The sequence below is a fragment of the Ambystoma mexicanum genome, chromosome 2p (assembly GCF_040938575.1).
Source record: "Ambystoma mexicanum isolate Mex_15411 chromosome 2p, UKY_AmexF1_1, whole genome shotgun sequence".
NCBI lineage: Eukaryota > Metazoa > Chordata > Amphibia > Caudata > Ambystomatidae > Ambystoma > Ambystoma mexicanum.
Window position 1 is genome coordinate 562,927,261 of NC_090923.1, and position 6,000 is coordinate 562,933,260.

At 47.7% G+C, this 6,000-nt stretch overlaps 1 protein-coding gene across 11 annotated transcripts in view; it reads right to left on the bottom strand.

The window, feature by feature from the left end:
* Positions 1 to 5,151, bottom strand: part of NPRL2 (NPR2 like, GATOR1 complex subunit) — a 717,787-nt gene extending 712,636 nt beyond the window's left edge. For 4 of the 11 annotated variants that reach the window (XM_069644049.1, XM_069644047.1, XM_069644045.1 and 1 more), the window contains exon 1: positions 3,982 to 4,104. The gene's annotated coding sequence lies outside the window, so the exon portion shown is untranslated. The other 7 variants (XM_069644051.1, XM_069644050.1, XM_069644042.1 and 4 more) reach the window with 3 other exon arrangements.
* Positions 5,152 to 6,000: the final 849 nt, after the last annotated feature.

Consider the following 6,000-nt stretch of genomic DNA (forward strand, 5'->3'; position numbering starts at 1 on the left):
CTGCCCAGAATCAGGAACACTGAGGAGGCATTTGTGTGCGCTCTGGGCACCATCAGTGTTTGTGACGAGGGCGAAACACTCCTGAAAGGAATGCAGGGGCTGCTGGCCCTGGAGGTCTGCGATGCACCCTGGCTGAGTGTATACGATGCCGGGCAGCAAGGAGCTAGGGGAGAAGCTGTTGACAGACCGAAGCCTTGAACCTGGAAAGCTGCCTCGAGCCTGGGCGGCTCCATTAACATTATGGCATCTGGAGCGACTGGGGACAACCACAGACGGTATAGTGTTGTGAAAGCCTGGCGTGAGTCAGGCTGTGTGTTTGACTGCTTCAGTATACAAAACGGCCCTCAATACAGTAAATGGACTTGGCTTGGGAGTGCACACTGTGAAACATGCATGATCTGCGGTAAATTGCTGCCTGCTTGCGCTCATAGCTTGCATACTGTCTGCTATTGACACTTGCAATTGGGTGCTCCCACTGCCAAAGGTTAGGGGGTCGACACACAAACTTGTCCTTGGACGCATTGAACTGAAAGGGGGATATGTGGCGCTTCAGAAGCAAATCTTTGGCTCCCTGATTTTGACGAAAGACCTATTGAGGTGTTGTCCCTGGGATACACATGTGAGGAAGCTACATTTAACTGGTAACACTTTTCAGGAATTGAGTGGGACGCTGTGGAGCCCCAGTGAAACCTGAGCCTTGCTCCATCTGAATCTGGTGGTTGGTCTGCCTGCATCACTGTGCTGCATCTACTGCTGCGCTGGCCCTTGACTGACATCGGCTGCTGAGTGCTGGTTGGGTAGAGCCTCCAGGATTGAATTGTCTTACACGACTTGTGGTACCGTGGGCCATCAGAGTGTGCACCTATGTCGCCAACCAAGACCAAATAGAAGGGCACGATCATGCAATCCTTTGGGAACCAAGGGAGGCCCCGAGACTCAAATGCGACTGCAGACTCACTACAACCGGAGGCCCAGGCGCTGCCACCCGAACCCCAAGAAGATAAAGTGCTGGCTGCCATCGCTGCACTAAATTCTTCTTTGGAAAACAAAATCAAAGTAGTGAAGGTGGACGTACAGCTCCTATGGCAGGATGCACGTTCACTTGTGGAGAGAGTGACGACTGAGTCACTCCTAAAAGACACGGTTGCCACTGCAAGTGATATAGCCGTGCAAGTGAAAACACTAGAGAATGCATTGTTGAATGGAGATTGGAGGACGCTGAGGGGCGGTCTCGCAGGCACAATATGCAAGTGCTGGGACTGCCGGAAGGGTGTGAAGGCCGAGACCCAACCACCTACATTGAACGTTTGCTCTTGTAGGAGATTGGCCCTGGGAAACTATCACAGGGTTTTGCCGTTGAGCGAGCTCACTGATCTCTTCAGAAGAGACCCTCACCTGGATCGCACCCCCAACCAATAATAGCTAGGATTCTGAATTTTAGAGACTGAGAAGTTATTCTCCAGAGACAGTGTGAAGATACATGGAGGCAGCTCCATGATTACAATTTATCCCGATTACACACGCATGGTACAGCAACAACGGGCCTGTGCCCATCAAGGCGAGGCTCCATCGGTTGGAGCTCAACTACATGCTCATGTACCCAGGGAGATTAAAGATCTTATACAACGGGAAGGCACTCTTTTTTGAAAGCCCAGCAGCAGTGAATAGGTGGATGGAACACAATCTTGGGGCAAAGGGAGATGCTGAAGGTTAATGGAATATAAACCGGGCCCTCTTGGATCGCAATTGTTTGTAGTCGTCCTGGTCCAGGCTGGATGATAATTTACACAGGCAAATAGCAAGCGGTGCAGATGGGTTGCACTTAGGGATTTGGGAAACGCCCTGGAACGTCTGCACTGCAGATAATTGAACATACTGGAACACAATATATCAACCTGGCGTTGCACTGGGGTGCACTTGCTGTGGCTGCTTTGTTTACTGCAACTGACATGCTGCACAATCAATGGGAACGGCATGGTCGCCCGCTGGGCGACAGTCAGACTACCCCAGTCCGTATGGACGGCTGGTATCAGCCGGTTGCCGATCCACCAACCTGGTACCCAAGAGCTATGACGTGCTCTAGTGGTACAAGTTTGCCTGAACAGAACTCCTCTGTTGGGCATTGTTCTTACACTATATTTGGGGGTCTGTTTTTCTTGTTTTGTTGCGACTACCTACTTAGTGTTATGGGGTTTGCATTGTGCTATTATGGACTAGAGGTAGACACATGGAGGATGCAAACCTGTGTCACTTACAATCAGACTTGCAAAATGAACGTTGTTTTCAAATGTGAGAGTGAGATTTATGGGGCAAATGGGTGGGCAATTGTACCTAATGTATCTACTGTGTCACCAGGTATAAAGAGCCACACGGTTACCGATGTGGCAATCTCAATTATAGCTGGGTTATGATGCAAATGAAACTACTGATCTGGAATGTAAGGGGTTTAGGATTTAACCGGGTTACTACGCATGTAGGATCCTATCTGTAACAGAGGAAAATATCTATTGCATTACTCCAAGAGATTCACCTGCTGGCTGATGACCAATAGGCTGTCATGGGCCAATGGGGAGGGACAGGTTATGGTGCTACATTTTCTACGTTTGCTAGGGGAGTGCTCATTGTCTGCAGGTGCTCATGTGGCTCTTTAAGAAAGTGGGCTGGGTAAGTTAGCCAACTAATTTTTAGCTTTTCTGTTGGTGCTTGTAGAACAAGGAAGAACTGGCGTCTGAGCAGGTCTGCTTTCTAGGTGTGTTTGGATTGTGCGCACTGGGGTTGTTGCATCCGTAAGGGTAACGTGTAGTGGCTGGGATGTTTGTTTGCGGCAGTTAGTTTTTGGCGGGTTATGGCTTGAACGTTTGCAAGAGGTGACATTGATCAGTTGGATTGTGAGAGGTATGTGTGGGTATGCTGTAGAGGAGCAGGGAACGGGTAAATAACGTATTCTGGGATTCAAATGTCAACGTGCAACCTGCTAGCCAGGCATAAAATGTCACTCACCCCCACAATAGTCCACATGCACACAGTACACCATTTCTTACTCGCCAAGAGTTAATTATCAAAGGCAATAGCTGGTGGTGAGAGCACATTTTGAGGTCTGACATGTGAAAAGGCAACCGTGTCTCTTCTGCTGTAACACACTATTAATGAGCTAAATGTTTTAAACATCTAATTGGCATGCACTTATCATAACATTCTACGTTGAATTGCAAGCCATAGGGTAGCTTTTGACATACGTGCTTCCTATTGCCTGCACTTCCTAGAAGCCTTAGTACATCCTCAGATGATGCATAAGATACTGTTTGGTGTAGACAGTCGTTTGCACACTGGATAAATAGTGTATCTGTCTGAAACTGGTCCTGTTAACCCCAAAGGTGACAAAATTAAACTCAACAGCTCTGCTTCTTTTAATAGGACTGCCACTCTCCCCAAAGGCAATGTGTTCACTTTTACCTTTGCCACATCTGGCATCTCTGAAAATGATTTCAAATTCTTTGGCATGCTAGTCAATCATGGACTCTCATATGGAATTTTAAAAGTTAGGTCTTAATAGGTAAGCCCTGCTGGATTGTGATACTTGTAGTGCCTCCAAGTTCCCAATTTGATCAGTGTGGGGCCCGGGGGCCAATCTTAGAACACTTGACTGCAGTGTCACTCCGATCTCTGCCTTATCAACTCTAATCCATGGATTTCCCTGCAGAAGGGGTAGATTGTGGCTCCTCATCACATTATAACATCCGGTGTTCTCCTCTGCACCTGCGGCCAGTGTCTCTGATCTTACATGTAGCTGTCAAAGGCAAACGCCTTTCTCAAATGTCCAGCAAATGGCTGACATATTAGTGGTGTTGCGTTTCATGATGCCAAAAACCGCTCCCAGTAAATGTACCCCTTAGTCTCTCGCTACTTTCCAAGTGTTCTTTCTGATGAGAGTAGACGGATTGTGACATTTTTAAGAAGTGAAATGTGATAATGTTTGCCCACCTTCAGCAGCCAATCAGCAATGAGCCGAAGACTAGGGGATACCGGATCGGTATGGGATACCAAATATTACAGAACAGAGGCACTGCTTCCTCGTGAGCCCGCAATGCACAGTGGCTGTAAAATGGTAGATCTCCACACGGGGCGTGGGCAGCGGGTCTGGGAGTAGTTTCAAGGTGCTCCTCCCCATACGCGTTAGTTGCACTCCCCACAAATTCCAGCCTCTGTATGCCATAGCCGTTCGCATGGCTGTCTTCGCTGGAGCAGTTGCTGCAGGCACCAAACTACCCTTCCTCTGTAGCTCTTCGCTGTCTTGCAGTCCAGAGGCTGTGGCAGCAATACAATCCTGGGCCTGGCACAGTAGCATCGCTTGCCTCTGTGCACCGCTTCTTATGCTCCTGACCTACACAGGCTTACCTGGGTGAAGTTTTTTAAAAAATTGCCCACCCCTCAATAAAGCAATTTTGACACATTTTCGCAGATTCATCCCGTTGTTGGCTTGACCCGACTTGTTGGCCACTGCCTTCTATTCCAGCCGCCCACCATTCCCAACACAAAGCCTTTCATTTCTGACTGGCAGAGTAATTGTGATGGTGTCCAAAACACAGTTTACAAATGGTTAAAATGGCAGTATTTACCGCCGAAAACGAATTGTGATACAAGTGTATTGTAGCCATCTCTCTTCTGATCATTTGCATATGCACGTTTTAAACCCCTTTGTCTTACTTAATAAAAACTGGATTTCATACTAAAACGCATCATTCATTATCTGTGGGTGGGGAACAAGCAGGCATACCTTTCATTAAAGCTGAGGCCACACCTGGAGGACGAGTTAAATAAGCATGTAAGAGAAGCCTAGGAGAGTACTGACATCGTGCAATAATCCGGCGGCACAAGGACCTGGAAGGCACTATCCTACAATCAACTGCCGCCGCCCACACGACGTTGGGAGGCGTTTCCGGTAAACGTAGTCAAGTGACGAAGATGAGAGTACAAAGACGAATAACATTAACAAGAGACTAGTGACAGTGTTTTGTAATATATTCCGTGTCGCGTACCTTTCCGGTGTTATGTAATATTTGGTATCCCATACCGTTCCTCTGCTGTTTTTCGGCTCATCGCCGATTGGCTGCATTACGCCTTAGCACCGCCCCGTGAGCCTGAGCACCGGCGTCTGTCACAGACAAAAGCAGCAGAGTACAGAGCGAGCTGCCTCATTTGTTGTAATAGATAAACAGCGTTTATTCCGAGAGAAAGGTTTGCATTAAAATTAGGGAGAACAGATTTAAAAAGCGAAAAACCGGGAAAGAGCAACTGACAGAAAAGTAGGACTAACTCTTGAAAGTGGCTGTAAAGGCCCTACACTTCAGTAGTGTATAGGAGAAGGGGTGTAAGTGTTACTATTCAAAGAAACACATTTTTGTTTTTTGGGGATTTGTAGAGCACACTGCAGCCCAGCAGGCAGTGAGGTGCTATTACTGGAGCAAGTGAGAAGGCTTGAATCAGGGTTACAAGTGAATGCGGCCCAGCAGTAAGTTACTTGGTTACAGTTACGAAGCATTACAGTGGATGGCAGTTCTGATACAGACAATGCAGTAATTCACGCCAGTAGTCATACAATTTCATGGGGTATCAGAGATTATCGAAGGAGGGCAGCAGCCCCAATGAGCGAAAGCAGATATGCACATGGGCATGTGAGGAGTATGGTCATGCAAATAGCAAAGTCTTAATTGCTTTGCGGAAGGAAAGATGAGAGTCAATCATCTTGATGTGAGGGGGAGGGAGTTCCAATGCATGGTGGCCATAGTCGGGGAAACTGGTGCCACCAGCACGTATTCTGTGAGTCTTGGGGACAGAGATCATGTGAGAATAGGCCATTCTAGTCAGCCTGGCAGAGGAAGGTTTGGTGATTCTTTGGACCAAATAGGGTGGAGCGAGGTCGTGGACACATTTGTGCATCAGGGCAAGTGTTTTGAAAACAATCCTTTCTTTGGCCTAGGAGCCAATTAACCGGTCTCCTAC